At 42.8% G+C, this 16,275-nt stretch overlaps 2 protein-coding genes across 5 annotated transcripts in view; one reads left to right on the top strand and one right to left on the bottom strand.

Moving 5' to 3' along the window:
- LOC308476081 (organic solute transporter subunit alpha-like) overlaps window positions 1-13,468 on the top strand; it is a 30,581-nt gene extending 17,113 nt beyond the window's left edge. Inside the window, exon 9 of one of the 2 annotated variants that reach the window (XM_081003481.1) lies at window positions 12,257-13,468. The gene's annotated coding sequence lies outside the window, so the exon portion shown is untranslated. Of the gene's footprint in view, window positions 1-26; window positions 2,087-12,256 lie in introns of those variants that run through there. The other variant, XM_081003479.1, reaches the window with a different exon arrangement.
- Window positions 1-16,275, bottom strand: part of LOC308476083 (uncharacterized protein) — a 51,266-nt gene that overhangs the window by 30,225 nt on the left and 4,766 nt on the right. Inside the window, exons 2-5 of one of the 3 annotated variants that reach the window (XR_013985677.1) lie at window positions 13,462-14,953; window positions 5,309-5,434; window positions 3,625-3,954; window positions 2,084-2,188 (exon numbers count right to left, since the gene is read on the bottom strand). The gene's annotated coding sequence lies outside the window, so the exon portion shown is untranslated. The remainder of the gene's footprint in view (window positions 1-2,083; window positions 2,189-3,624; window positions 3,955-5,308; window positions 5,435-13,461; window positions 14,954-16,275) is intronic. The other 2 variants (XR_013985675.1, XR_013985676.1) reach the window with 2 other exon arrangements.

Genomic DNA, 16,275 nt, shown 5'->3' with positions numbered 1-16,275 from the left:
TCCTTATTCTGTTCTATCATCTTCAGGTATGAAGAATGATCAACTATACACCTCCTTTTAGAATCACAGTCTTGGCTGCTTCATAATAGCACTGGAGGAATAGAAGTATTGAGTATTGAGTTTTTCTGCAGCCGGATCCTAAGTATGTATACTCAGAAATAGGTCCCATTAAATTCAGTGGCACTTACTCCCAAGTAAGTGTGCGTAAGATTACAACCTTGATCGCCTCCCCTCGCTTTTTGGCTGAAATCACTTAGATGAATATTTGATCTCTTCCACATAACCCTATCACATTCAGCCAGCAAAGGGAGTGAGCTAATTGTTAAATTCAGTTCAACAAGTTCCTCATTAAGAACAAATTACCCGAGTTTGAAATCTGCTAATTTTCCAATCAGGGTGAGTGTTTGCACTTGCGATTTGGAAATAATTACCACAATGTATAACATCTGAACCTATGTGGAGCCTAATGAGAGAGGGATTCATTTCTTTGGGATTAGAAAAAGAGCTGAAGTGATTTAGGTTGCTGTATAGCTTCTTTCATGAAATACACATGTGAGCCTCTCGTATGCTCAAGAACTTTCAGAGACTGTCCCAGTGATTGCTTCAACTTACCTTGATTCTGTATTTAGCTCTGTTCCCATACTAAAACGACTGATTTCAAGAAGGCGCTAAAATGTTAAAAAGCATTCAAGATATTCAGGCCTGTTTTAGATGCTCTATCTGGTTTGCGTCATTGCGATTCCAAATATGGAGATGCTCATTTGTATTATACCTATAATGCAAATGAAACTGCATGCACTTCCTTTACAGGAAACAAACATCTGTTATGTTCTTAGTTTCAATCACAGATTTTTACGAGTGCAAACCAGGGCACTGTATATATGAAACCCAAGCCACAGCATGGTAATAGGTTGATGGTACCAGTGTTGCTGGTGCTGTGGGTTAAACCACAGAGCCTAGGACTTGCCGATCAGAAGGTCGGCGGTTCGAATCCCCGCGACTGGGTGAGCTCCCGTTGCTCGGTCCCTGCTCCTGCCAACCTAGCAGTTCGAAAGCACGTCAAAGTGCAAGTAGATAAATAGGTACTGTTCCGACGGGAAGGTAAACGGCGTTTCCATGCGCTGCTCTGGTTCGCCAGAAGCAGTTTAGTCATGCTGGCCACATGACCCGGAAGCTGTACGCCGGCTCCCTTGGCCAATAAAGCGAGATGAGCGCTGCAACCCCAGAGTCGACCACGACTGGACCTAATGGCCAGGGGTCCCTTTACCTTTTACCAGTGCTGCTATTAAGTAATTTTAGACTCTGGACTTTATGGTGTTGTAGGGGGAGGTCACTCTTGCATGGCGATGTGTATTACTTCACTTAGTTGCCTCCGAGGCTCCCTGCAAGGCTCCCCCCAAATTTGATGGGCACTGCCATTCAAATGGTGTGCAAGTGCCGCATCATGTGATTATGTGGGGTGGAGCTTAGCTCTCTCCCCCCCCCCCCCATTTTATTCATGTTGACATCCCTGCTTAATAGCATTACTGGTAATTTACAGACTTCCAAGGAGCTGCATAGAGAAAAAACCCACAAGGTGCAGGTTTGGCTCCCCATACCCCCAGCCACCCAAATTCTCCACCACGGCATAGTGATGTACTGCTGAGTTGGTGTGGGAAGGCTCATGCCTTTGCCCCCAGCTTATCGACTTCCGGGAAACACGTGGCTGTGTCACTGTGGACAAACAGGTGGACCTTTGGTCTGGTCCAGCTTCAAGACTCTTCTTGAGTTCACAGAGTATAACATTAATAAATGCAGAGAAACATTGTGACCATTATACAGCCATTCAAGGTAACAAACCTATTGCTGAGGGGAAAAGCTACCATTGCCTGAATCTCCTTTCTAAAACAGAAGCTAGGCTTGGGCAGTTTCTTTCCTGTTGCAAAGCTAGTACCCACTGAATGAGGACCAACACCAGCAATCTGTCTCCTGATGTCATACCAAGATCCAAATATCAGCAGTGCAGTTAGATAATTTTTGACTCTGGACTTAATTACCTGGGGTGGGGGGCTGTTTAGATAGTAATGTATATTGTCTCACTTACTTCAAAATATACTGTGTTTGGAGGTCCTCTTGCTCATTCTGCTGTGTGGCCCAGGATGTTGATCCCAAAGTTCTCCTCCTGATGGTACCATGGCCAAGGATTCATCTAGAGATAAAAGAGGGCAGGGGAGCAGTAAAGTAATTTTGGCACAACTAAAAGCTGGCAGTATTATTATTATTTATACCATGGCATATGAAAAAACAGCCTTTAACAGGGTTGGGAGCATTATCATTATTGAACTCATATCAGAATTTTCAGGGAATTTAAAACCTAGCAAATTTGTGTTGTACCTGATGGACTGTTTATAGTCAGGCTGACAGAAAAAGTGTTGTGGTTTCATTAAAAGAGTTTGTTCTACTCAACTTGGCACTGCGATTGCGCAATTGCCACAGAAACGCCGGGACGTATTTCTGCAAACCTACCAGTATGCCCAGTGTGTGAATTTCAGAAAAAGGAAGACATTTCCTAAAAGTTCATCTCCTTCTCTAGTCTTGCCCCTTATCATAAGTGGCAGACAATTACTTGGTAAAAAGGAATATGTCAGATGTAATATGTTTATTATATTTAAAATAATTATCAATCTAGTATTTTAAAATAAGACATGATACACAGGTGGAATTTTGGTGTGGGCTGAGATGGTAAAGATAATATCTGATGTTTATTATCTCTTTATGTTTTTTTGATTTGTAATAAATCCTATAAACCAAATGAAGTTAGGTTTGTTTGTTTTTTAACCACATTATAAAATACAGTAGTTTGGATCCAAAGATCTTCTGATAGAAGCAGCTTCCTTCCGTGGAAGTTCTCCTTCGTTGGATGGAGGAAGATTCCTTCTCTCAAAGGAAAGGAACCTTTGGCTCTAGACCAATGGGCGATCTTTGTTCTATAGAACGCGACCGATCACAGCTATGCTTTGTACCAAACAAAGAGATGAGACGCCTGTGAAGCTGAGCCTTGATAATTTTGTCATGCTGATTGTAAATGGAATATCAATATCATGGGGAACACAATTACCAATCGTACACGTGCAGGCCTATCAAGCAGCAATAGTGCTGTACGAGCAGCAACTCTGAGCTAGCCTATATAGTCATGGAGATTTCTCTTGCAATTTCCTCCGACCCTCAGTTTTCCTCACTCATTATCTCTGGATTGTTTGTTGCTCCTTGGATTCAGCATTCCAGTTCCATTATCTTTTGTCTATTGCCCTGTTACCATGAGCCTACCTGCTGTTGTCAATGGCACTAGCAGCCACTACCCCTGTACTATGTACAATAGAAATCTTTCATATGTGATTTGGTTGCTCTGGATACAGGCAGTTTGCTGTGTGCTGGGTCCTTTAGAGCAATAAATTAAAGTGCTTCTTTGCAACCTTTTCCCTTTCCTATTTTTTTGAGAAGAGTAAACATTCTCTCCGTGGCTTTATATGGACAATCCAGCTTCAGCAAACCCCCTGCACTGGCTATATAGATACAGATTACAAATATAAGCTTCACAGATGAATGAGCTGCAATACAATTCCAGGGGCAAGGAGGGCTTCTTACTCCTTTTCATCCAGAGGGGAAGATTTGGGCGCAACAGGTGAGGAGAACCAATGGCAATTATCCTCAAGAGACAATTCAGAATTCTGTAATGAATGAGCCCAGCCCATTTCCTCTCGAATGCATATTCATATTGTAGATGTGCATATTGAATATACAGTCCAATCCTATGGATGTCTACTCAGAAATAAGCCCTCATGTGTCATTGTAACAGCTGTCTGTGCTGCAGTTCTGTCTTCTCAGAGCTGATAAGAACTGCAGTTTGTGACAATGGAGACAGAAGGTTGATTTCAGGTCTTCTTCTTGACCGTGCAGGGCATTCTTAAGTTTAGTCTGGAGATGCAAGAACATAAGAAGAACCCTCTGGGTCAGATAAAAGGCCCATCTAGCGCTGCATCCCATGCTCACAGTGGCCACCCAGATGCCCAATCATTTCTGTACTGTATCTCTGGCAGAGCCGTTCCAATATATAGTTTTTGGTACCTGAGCCAGACCCTAAAATGGTGCCCGCCCCCCGCCACTTACTAGCAAAGGAGGGCTTAGAGAAGGTCTACACTAGGAACAAGCAGGGAAATAAAGATTGAAATCAGTATCTGCTGACCTGGTGGACCCTGCTGCCTGAGGTGGTTACCTCACCTTGCCTCATGGGTGAGCTGGCCCTGATCTCTGGTCTAAGACCAACAGCTTTTCTTAACTACAAGAGAAATGTATGTGGTTCCTGCAGCAAAATAAATGGTCACTAGATGGCACACTAAATTCACCGTTATGGATTTCCTACCTGCTCAGTATTTCATCTGTTAATAAGGTTTAAAGGCATAAAGGGGAAGGAAGTGAACAGACTTTATGCTTCGTTTTGCTTTAACTGATCGTTTGATGGTTTCTGATCAATACACAGTTTTAATAATCCTGGATGTGGGAAATCAACTGCTACCCCTGTTTAAGATTTTTCAACAATTCGTTTTCAGTGCTGTCTGGCTCAGAAGAAAGTCTCATTCTTTACAACAGGGTTCCCTCCCAACTAAGCATGTATAGGATTGCAACCTTTGTTGCTTTTTATATTGTAGGGCAGTTTGTAACTGTGGCTTAAGGACTCTCTGAATCAGTGACAGGTTCAAATCTTCCCACTTGGTACTACAGAATCCGTTTGACTCACTTTTGGACTACAGAATAAGATATAGCATGAAAACCCCACCCCTTTATGGGGTGGGATGTAAGTTTTGAGCAAAAATCAAAACAAAATCAAACTCAAGTTTTGTAGAATGAGGAAAAGACATCCACACACTCACAAAGATTCCAGAAGAAAAATATTAGCGAAGTTGTTTTTCCCCATAAAAAGTTTGTTTCTAATATGTCACATTAAATGATTTTCTATCTTATAACAAAATTTTGCAGAGAACACATAATAATCTTAGACTTCAGAAGTTCACAATACTAACTTATTTCAAATCAAATTAATACATACCAAATATGAAAATACAGCACATACAACTTATAATCAACATCTTATAAAAATTCGTGTAAACCTCAAAAATGTTAATATTAAAACCGTAGCTGCTTGGGACACAATAGTATAGGACATCACACTATTGGGAAAACTGGCATTTAAATTAAGAGTAGTCAGAGGCCAATGTGAAAAAACACACATTTATTTGGATGCGATTTATTTTGGTACAAATTTGTAACTTACGTTAATATTCAGGGACAATGGAGCTTTCCACCTCCAGCTTTTTAATGGATCTAGTTGATTGGAGTTTCTTAAATTCTTGTTTTCCTTTGGTCATTTCTCCTACTTGTGTGCCTCTACATCCTGGAACTGTAATATGAAACAGAAATATTATTTAATTTTGTTAGAGACATTTTAATTATCATACATCTGAAATGATCTCCAAAAGATAAATTCTTACTTTAAATCTGCACTGCAATTGTTTTTCTTTTATTATGTTAATATTTTTCAGTTCGTTTTTAGCACTCTATGTATTATGGACCTGATATAATATTATAACTCAATAAAAAGAATTAAACAACCCCCTTCCAAACCCACAGCTGCTTAATTAACTCTCTTCTTTATGCCTTAAAAAATAGTAACAGTAAAGAATCTTGGCAGATTTAAGGTGACAAAGCCCCTTCAAATTCATATTACAAAATGTGCATTTAAAAACAGTAGACAGCTATTATTACAACATGACTGTGAACATTTCCCCCGTCAACTCTTCTTTTCAGTTACAAAAAGAAATATGTAAAGCTACAAGCTTTAAAGACATATTAACAGTTAACTTAAATATGAAAGCATGTCTATCATGCAGCTTGACAATGCAATCCTACACATGTCTACTCAAAGGAAAGTCCCATCAAGATCAATTTGACTTAGTTCCAGGTAACTGAGTATAGGATTGTAGCCTTAATTTATTTGAGGCAGGCAATTGCCTCTGGTAAGATATTTAACATACAAGGCATATGCAGTGCTTTTTTTTAAGGGAAAAAAGGGGCCAGTACTGCATACCTTTGAGTACGCCCAGAAAAAGCACTGTATGTATGTGAAAAAATTTGTTGCAATGCTATTATTGCATGATGTTTTTGTAGGACATGGTCTTCACATCTGTTTTTTGGCCTGAAGCAACATAATGTACCATTTAAATCCACATGGGGACAAAATCATCACCCCTTTGGAGCAATTATGGGACGGCTTCTTTTGCTATTTGTAAAAAGGTGTACAAGGAGCTGATCATAAAACAAGCCCCGAGCTAAGGGAGAAGACAACAGAACACAGAGCAGAGATCCCTAACCTTTTGAGACTGGGAGCACATTTGGAAATCTAAGAAAGTGTTGTGGGAACCACAAAATACCCATTTCATTGAAGAAAGACTGGCAATGCACTCACCTTCCCACAAAATATATAACAGGAAAATGTATCTACATTCTCCCTTAAGGGAAATAAAACACAGTGTTTTATTTATGAGCCAGTGTGGTGTAGTGGTTAAGAGCGGTAGACTCCTAATCTGGTGAACTGGATTCGTGTCTCCGCTCCTCCACATGCAGCTGCTGGGTGACCTTGGGCTAGTCACACTTCTCTGAAGTCTCTCAGTCTCACTCACCTCACAGAGTGTTTGTTGTGGGGGAGGAAGGGAAAGGAGAATGTTAGCCGCTTTGAGACTCCTTTGGGTAGTGATAAAACGGGATATCAAATCCAAACTTTTCTTCTTCTTCATATCAGTTTCCTAAATGAGCTTCTCAGAGGCCTAGTAAGGTTTTTCCATCTCAATTTCATCTGGTGGACCTCCAGCCTCTCATATACACAAATAACTAAATGTCTGTCTCATCACAGGACTTCCGACATGGCTCTTTCCATTTTTATAAGTTCTGGGTTGCCTCTGGACTTCTTGACCAGTTGTCCTTAATAGAATTTCCACTCCATGACTCCACTTTTTGCCATGTTTTTCTCCCCAGACTTGCCTCTGCCTTCTTCCAAGCAATTCAAAATGGCTGGCCATTCAAAAGCATATAGCTTGTTGAGGGAGAGGCTTATTTTGGCAATAATATAAAAGGACTATTTAATAAAGGTGGCTCATCTGTGGCCCTCCAGATTTTGGACTCCAATTCCCTTCTGTCACAGTCATCATGGCCAACTATCAGGGATGTTAATCTTCCTACTGATTGTAGTAGAACCTGTAACCTTTAAGGGGTTCCTCAGTAATATAAAAACAGCTGGAAGTCAGCTTGCCCAGCACTGCCACAGCTTCTTCAAGTCTGTGCACCAGTATAATCTTTAGTGGAACCCCAAGTTAGCATCCTGCATCAGCTTGGCTCCAGTTGTACACAAGAAATGACCAATTTTACAAAGAAATTGGTATCTCTCATGAGACAGAAAAAGAGGCAATATCAATGCCAGTGAGAGAGACATGGGTAACATCAGTGGTGGCTGGTGCCATTGGGACTGGTAGGTTGGAAGGCAGGGAGACCAACAATGGATGTAACCAGAGTCAATGACAGGTAGAGCCAGCTATTTCTAATTTTGTCCTTATTGAGTTTTACCAGAGGCAACACTGAGACCAAGGAATTAGGAGGATGCTGACATACTGTGACCCCCTCCCCGACTGAAAGAAAGCAGGGCTGGCTGAGAGCACAAAGAGGTTGGTGGGGGTAGTGCCCCATTTGCCCTAATGGAGCAGCCTCCACCAGGTACAAAGTCAGATGTATATGGTCACTTCAGACACCACCTGTTTAGTGAGCATTCATTCTGATTTATTTGCAGAGAGGTTTATGACGCTGTGTCAGGCCATCGTTGTGTCACACTTCCCAGCACATTTTCTTAGAACTTTCCTTATCACAAAAAGGAAGGTCGTTTGCTGCACAAGAGTGTCAAATCAACTTTAATTGTACAACCTGAATGTGCCAGTATTGGACTGAGCCCCACCTGAAAGCAGGAATAGTCCTTGCTGGTGTGGGAAAAGGTATAGCTGTATTCCAGTTCTTCATCTTTCCAGACTTGAGTACCACTTATCCAAACACAAGAACAGTAGGCAGAAAATGAGAGGTGTCTGGCAGTTGCCACCCTCCTCCTAGCACACATGCAGAATAAGGAGAAGTTTATGCCTCTATTTCGACCCCTTTGCAGTATTCACTATATTTTTCATGTTTCCTTGCAAGGAGTACATCAACATGGTTGTGAGCATCATTTTTCCTCTCCTTAGTGTTGTACTAAATTTGGTCTTTACTGTGACAGTGGAAAAGCTATAAATAAACACAAGCTATCAGCCATTTGCGCTACTTTAGATTTGCTCATTTTCAAAGCAAACACCACATCTTCCCACCTTTAATCCTGTTTTGTTTGGAATAAAGAGACTTCTAAGCTTTCCTTAGCCGGAGAGGCAAAACGGTTTGAAGTTGTATGTCAGCTGGATGTTTCAGCTCGGAGTCTGGAGCACGGTGATTAAAAAACACTTCCATGTTGTGTAGCCATTGAAAAGATGGCAGGAGGTGCATTTAAATTATACTGCTTAAAGGCTCTGCAGCTCTTCTGCCTCTCCATAATGCTAATATTTATATTCCTGATGACTTTTCCCTTTTCTAGCAATTCATTTCTTAGATAGAAATAATGCAAATCACTTAGCCAAATTATGCTTTTTAGTTAAGAAAGTGAAATAGGAAACAAACGGGAGTGGACAGAGGATGCTTTAATGTGGCAGGCTGAACAGTGAAGCTGTCTTCAGCAACTGAGGGTGAAATCTACAGGTGGCACACAGCCAGCAGAGCTTCCGGCAAATAGTAGGGCATATATGACTTAAATAAAGGGGACTTTGGGGGACTGAGCTTCCACAGGATAGTTAAAGAAAAAAAATATTCATTTAGGGCAGACAGTGTGATGGTCTCAATTATATCAAACTCGTTCAGAGCAAGAAAAAAGAAACTGGATGTGAACTTTCACCTTTGGTACTCTGTACTCCTCCTGCTTCAAGACGAATAAATGTGCTAGTGTTTGCACTGTGTGTGTGTGTCTGTCCAGAAAATTAAGGAACCTCACGCACTTTTAATAAATATTTGCATTTTGCTGCATATCCCAGAAGATCTACATGCTCCTGACTTTACTAATTTGGCAGGAAGCCCCAGATCCATGGCAGAGTATCAGCAAATAGTGTGTGTTTTTAAAGGTCACAGCTATCAGAAAAAAGGTTAAAGATAACATGCTAATCTGCTTTACATTGCAAGTTTCTGTATGTTTCAATGTGTTTTGTAATACAGAATGTAGAAATTAGACAAGAATAAAAATCCACCCTGATAGGGTAACTGGATATTTAGTTGGCGATAAAACAGATTTTAGATGCAAGCATTTGGAGGGGAAAAAGTCACTGGGTGTTAAGCAAGCCAAATGAATGAAAGTCATACCTAAATATGGATTTAGTAGCTCAAGAAGCTCCATCAGATAATGGTATTCCAACTTCCTCCCCTCCTTAATCATTCATGCATTGTAAATATTTTATATCACCCTTCAATTACATTCCCGAGGTAGTTTGCAAAAAAGAACAGAACAGTCGAAATGTAAATTTTATATCTGTATATTTCTGTGCAAAGTAAATCTAACTCTCTGTGTCTTTCACAGAGGTGAATCTAGGCTCCCTTGTGCCCTTAGCAAGGAGTTGTATTGATGCCCCCTTCCCATGTTTCTTGTGCTCCTCTGCAAAGGCACCCACAGGAGGCAGAATGGCATGTCTAGCCACCCAGAGCAGCAGAGGAGCAGCCTGCCCTGGGGAGCAAGTGCCAGGCAGACAGGACTCCCCGAGCCAGAGTGGAGAGCCATGCTTTTTTGCACCCTCTTGGGCCTGTGCCCTTTGTGGGGGTCAACCTGGTCAACTCCTGGATACACCCCTGCCCTTTAAGAATCACCTCTTCATCAGAGAGAAGCCAGAAAGGCAAATAATAATAATAATAATAATAATAATAATAATAATAATTTATTATTTGTACCCCGCCCATCTGGCTGGGTTTCCCCAGCCACTCTGGGCGGCTTCCATAGAAACAAAAAATACAGTAAAATATCACAGATTAAAAACTTCCCTGAACAGGGCTGCCTTAAGATGCCCTCTAAATGTCAGGTAGTTATTTATTGCTTTGACATCTGATGGGAGGGCGTTCCACAGGGCGGGCGCCACTACCGAGAAGGCCCTCTGCCTGGTTCCCTGTAGCTTTGCTTCTCGCAATGAGGGAACCGCCAGAAGGCCCTCGGCGCTGGACCTCAGTGTCCGGGCAGAACGATGGAGGTGGAGACGCTCCTTCAGGTATACTGGGCCAAGGCCGTTTAGGGCTTTAAAGGTCAACACCAACACTTTGAATTGTGCTCGGAAACGTACTGGGAGCCAATGTAGGTCTTTCAAGACCGGTGTTATGTGGTCTCGGCGGCCGCCCCCAGTCACCAGTCTAGCTGCCGCATTCTGGATTAATTGTAGTTTCCGGGTCACCTTCAAAGGTAGCCCCACGTAGAGCGCATTGCAGTAGTCCAAGCGGGAGATAACCAGAGCATGCACCACTCTGGCGAGACAGTCCGCGGGCAGGTAGGGTCTCAGCCTGCGTACCAGGTGGAGTTGGTAGACAGCTGCCCTGGATACAGAATTGACCTGTGCCTCCATGGACAGCTGTGAGTCCAAAATGACTCCCAGGCTGCGCACCTGGTCCTTCAGGGGCACAGTTACCCTATTCAGGACCAGGGAGTCCTCCACACCAGCCCGCCCCCTGTCTCCCAAAAACAATACTTCTGTCTTGTCAGGATTCAACTTCAATCCATTAGCCGCCATCCATCCTCCAACCGCCTCCAGGCACTCACACAGGACCTTCACCGCCTTCACTGGTTAAGCTGAAACCATGCTGAATACACAAGAAGGAATTGTCAGGAAGTGAAGAGAGATTTATCCTCATGTTTACTTGTCTTAAGAGCTATTTCCCTGTTAAGAAAGGTCATCCTTCATACGTGCTGGATCTGGAAAATCCCAGGATCATATCCGATTGGATATTCACATCACCTCAGTTGTGGGTAACTAAACTCCTCCCTCCCCCCCACGCAAGAAAATTACTGTTTGCATGCTCTTTTGTTCATGCACGAGTGGACTGAAGTGCAAATTCATTCACTTTGAAAATCTCCTTTAGCATAAAAATTGGTTTGGGATAAAAGGCATTAAATCATAGAAAGAAATAGCATACGTTTAGATTGGGGTTGTGGTTATTTGTACAACACAGAAACAACCAGCATACGGAGTGCACTGAATGCACACTAAACTGCACTGTGTACACAGTCTTTAGTAACACAGTGAGGATGGTGGCAGTGTTAACTTGTCCATAAATTGCACAACCTGTACCTCTCAGCGGTCCTACACCTTGCAAGGAAGGCAAGAGTGTCTGCTCATTACATAAGCTAAAGCCATGAAGTCACACAAACAGCATAAAATAGGTCATAAGATTACAATTGCATCTAAAAAGGCCAGAAATATAGATAGGCCTGGCACCAAAAGATCAATAGGATCCTACCATTAGAACAGAGTGAACACTTAGGGCATTGGGTGGAGGGTGGAAAGCGGTGGTGGGATGTTAGAGGTCAGCTCTCTCTGTGATGATGAAGGCTACTGTCCTGTCACCAGTGTTTAAATAAGATTCCACTGCCAATCATCTTTTCTATGTAGAATCTTTCCTGAGTCAGCAAACTATATTGGGTCCGATCTCTTTGGGGAAAGTGTTCCGTAACTAGGACACCACTACCCAAAAGGCTTTCTAATAGCTTCTCATAGGTACTTGCCTCACCTCAGAGAGTAGAGGAAGTCTTCCAGTGAAGGATACTAGAGCAAGGCTTCAGTTTGTAAGCATATTGATAACAATGCAGTGATTAGTAGAAGCCAGCATAAAGGTAAAGGGACCCCTGACAATTAAGTCCAGTTGTGAACAACTCTGGGGTTGCAGCGCTCATTTTGCTTTAAAGGCTGAGGGAGCTGGCATTTGTCCGCTTCTGCAGACAGTTTTTCCGGGTCATGTGGTCAGCATGACTAAGCCGCTTCTGGCGAAACCAGAGCAGCGCTCAATAACAAAACCTGCCAGACTAATCATATCTCTTTCTGTGGGAATGATGTGGATGTAATTTATCTTAATTTTCGTAATTTAGATGAAGGGCTAGAGGAGATCCTTGTCAACTTTGCAGATGACACAAAAAGAGGAGGGATGAGAATAAACTTTGAAATGATAGCTAGAATGGAAAACTGGTCAACAAAATCAACAAAACAAAATTCAGCACATAACCTGGGATGAGGTGAGTTAGTGTATGTATAAAGTACAGACTTACAGGTAGGCCTAAAATGAGAAAGGTTTTTTTTCTGTGTATTTATTATTATTTTAGCTGAAGTTTCTTCTCAGCAGCATCCTTCCTATCTTTCAAGCACCATAGGCAAAAGGATAAGTGATTGAAAACAGTGATGGGTTTTTAAGTTGGGGGAGCGTGAATGTTGGCATTGTCTCCTCTCTTCAGAAAATGGGCAAGAAGTGATCTCCTGGTGGCTCTTATACCTTTTGACCATCTATTGCTATAATCCAGCTGAAAAGAACTGTACTTTTCCTAGCAGTTTTTCTTAGAATATTGTTGAGAAAAATGAACACTGTGAAAATATAATTTGTAAGAGACAGATGCTCCAGATGGGCAACTGTATAATTCCCTGGTATCTTGTTCCTCTATCTCTTTTTCTGTAATTTTGTAAAATGCAGTTTCAGACCGTAATTCTTTCTTCTTGGTCTGACTCTACTCCTTACACGCTCCACCCCCACCCCCAGGTTACTGGTCAGTATTGTTAACTTTTCAAATGTATTTTCTGTTCTCAATATTTGAGAGTCTGAACTTGATGATTCTCAAGGGGAATGACAATAATTCTAAGAACAACCTTTTCGTCAAGATGTTATGAACTAAATGTTTCAACAAGAGCTGGAGTAAAATGTTCAGCACTTGCTCCTTGTTTTCTGATCTAACCTACAATTCAACCGCTTTGACATCACCCTAAAATTTATTACTCAAAGTTTATTACATCAAATGCCCACTGTCGGCTTGCAAGGCCACCAAGTGCTTTATTAGAAAGAAGAAAATGTTTTCTTAAGAGCTTACAGATGGCAAGCTGACATTCTGAATGTTTGGTTCAGAAAATAATTAAATAATCCTGATTATTTAACTACAAAAAAAGCACGACAAGAAACTTTGTGCCTACCTAGCATACATTTGTATATAAATTATCATAGTTATGAAATGATATGTTTGGGGGCAGGAATAGCACAAGAATAACTCAATATATGCTGGAAAATCTGTATCAGACAATAATTTTAACTCACCAATAACATGAACTAGGAAGACTGTGACTGCACTCCTATGAAAACTGACTTGAAAATAACCCTCACTGAAATCAATGAGATGCACTTATGAGTAACCATTTGAAACTGGATTTTTCTTCTAATTTTTCTTTTTAAATAAAGCCATTCTGTGATTCCATTATGCCAGAGTGCTCTTATGCAAGAGTAAATACCGGTGTAGTGTAAGCATGTTCTTAGCAACAGTTCAACAAGAGCCACAGAAGCATCAGTGAGCGATAGCTCTGCACAGAGCCTCTTCAGATTTTTATGGTGAAGCATATCATGGGCTGGGTCTAGGAAGACTAGATGGGCTCCATTATGTGTCTCCCTCCCATCTGTTGGCAGGATGAGGGTGTAGTTCTTTGAAGAAGGAGATGTAGGTTCTTGTCCTGCCAGTTCTTATTTTTCCACTCAAGTTTATCATTGGTGGCATGACATCCAGAAGCTGTGCTCTGCTTGTGGAGGTAATCTCACCATCTTCCAGTAGTGGGACTTGCATTCAAATTACCTGCTTCCTACTGCACACTGGGCTCTCCTAGAACTACCAGGCATCTCACTGTGTGCAGTCTTGTGAGATTGCTGTTGGAGTTTATAGTCTTCTTTGTCCATCATCATCATCATCATCATCATATTATTATTATTATTATTAATTGAATTTATATCCTACCCTTCCTCCTCAAGGAGCCCAGGGCAGCAAACGGATATACAATTTAAAAACAAAAACAAAGTAGAAACAGATCAAAACATTCTAAAAAACAATTACACTTAAAAACATACTTCATCCAGTGACCTCGAGTTTGCCAGAAACATTATTCATTGATTACTGAACGTTCCTCTGGGGAATGTCCCAGTGTTCCTCTTCCTCTGGGGAGTATTCTTTAGAATGTGTGATCTTCCATTGACTCCAAGCTTCATCCAAGGCTAGATCCATCGTTGCAGACCAAGTCCTCAGCAACAGGAGCCCAATCAGTCCCACCATGGAGATCTGAAGCTTGTATTTATCACTCTTCTGAACTGAAATATTTGGAAATGGATCTTATCAGTTTGTCTGCCTAACTTTCTGCAAGAAAACATATGACTCAAGCTGCGTGCTGAGTGGGGTAATTGGTCCCACAGCAGGACTCAAATGCTTCTTCTGGGGATTGTATGAGCTATGGATTTCATGTATTACCAAGAAGTTCATTTTCACTGGAATTCTACACATGCCTCAGAACCATTTAACGATTCTTCACTGTGTGCATTGGGGTACTTGGAAGCAACAGAGGAGGCAACATTGTTTTCAGCTGAATGACCTCCCACAGCAGCAGCAAGAGCAAGGTGAATAGGCAGATACCTAATTAGTCCCCAGAACCTTGGTGTATATCCTTATTCAGCCATTAATTTCCCCTGAAGGTTTCCTCCAGCAAGCATCTTTCATCAGTAATTAGACTGAGTTTGCTAGGAAAGTGCCACTGCCTTTCCCCACAATGGATACCTGAAATATACTCAGAGTCGCAAAGTGATTTCATGCTCTTTATTCAGCTCATAGTGGTGAGGAGGAATGAATAATTGTCCCCTCACAGTATCTGCTTTATATACATTATTTACACAATGGGCTGCACATGATTGGCTAATTCTGGAATTCTACTGTAAGCCAATCAGGTTGTGGATTCACTTCTATCTGGAGCAGGATTGGGTGGTTCCTGCCAACCAATCATACTGCTGCATTGTTCTAGGACCAATCAGACTGCTGCATTCTGAATCCTATTGTTCTAGGACCAATCAGACTGCTGCCTTTTGGATCCTATTGTTCTAGGACCAATCAGACTGCTACAGTTTGGATCCTATTCAACTCAGTACATAACACCCCTCCCCTCTAAGTTCCAGTCCTGCCCGGGAGGTCGCATTCATAGTCCTCAAGGTATGCCGGCGGCCTACGTGTGCGTTGTGGCCTGGGGTGTTCCCTGGTCCGGGCTCCGGGTTCTGGCTCGTGTTCCAAGGATGCTGGCTGTGATGCGGCTGTTTGGTCTGGTGCAACCGGCTCGCTCAGTCGTGGTTCTGGTTCCGGTGTCCTTTCGGCCTCACGGGTCCTCTCTGTATTTACTGATTCTGCCTCTCCTGCTGGCCCCTCCTGCTCTATGGGCCTCACTGCCCCGCTGTTCCCTTGGGACTCCTCTGACCTGTCCTCCTCCTGGTTTTCTCCCGGGAATCGTCGCCGTATCTGGTCGCAGTGGCGGCGCCAGCATTGCCCCCCATCCGTTAGCACCTCGTACGACACGGGGCCAGTGACCCTGGTGATTGTGGCGGGTACCCATGCTGGGCCTGCCCCAAAATTCTTTGCGTACACTGGGTCCTGGGCCTCGAAGGTCCGGGGGTTCCTGCCTTCCCCCACCACTACCTCATCCTGAGCTCTATCGGGGTGAAGGCGGTCCAATCTGATTGCAAGGCGCCGACCCATTAGTAGTTCAGCGGGGCTCCGGCCAGTCGTTGAGCTGGGGGTGCTGTGCTGTGCTAGAAGGAATGTGGCAAGGCGGTACTCCCAGTCCCCTTGCGTCATGCGGCGAAGGGTGTCCTTGGTGGTCCGCACCATGCGTTCTGCTTGGCCATTGGTGGCAGGGTGGAACGGCGCCGAACGGATGTGGCGGATGGCGTTCTGCGCTGTGAAGGTTTGGAATTCTCCTGACGTAAATGCAGTCCCGTTGTCTGAGACGAGAGTGTCAGGGAGCCCGTGGGTTGCAAACAGCCTGCGTAGTACCCGGATGGCTGCGGACGTGGAAGTGGACGGTACCAGTGCGACTTCCAGCCATTTGGTGTAGG

The sequence above is a fragment of the Podarcis pityusensis genome, assembly GCF_964106645.2.
Source record: "Podarcis pityusensis genome assembly, chromosome: 4".
NCBI classification, from domain to species: Eukaryota; Metazoa; Chordata; class Lepidosauria; order Squamata; family Lacertidae; genus Podarcis; species Podarcis pityusensis.
This window is presented reverse-complemented; position numbering and strand designations above follow the sequence as displayed.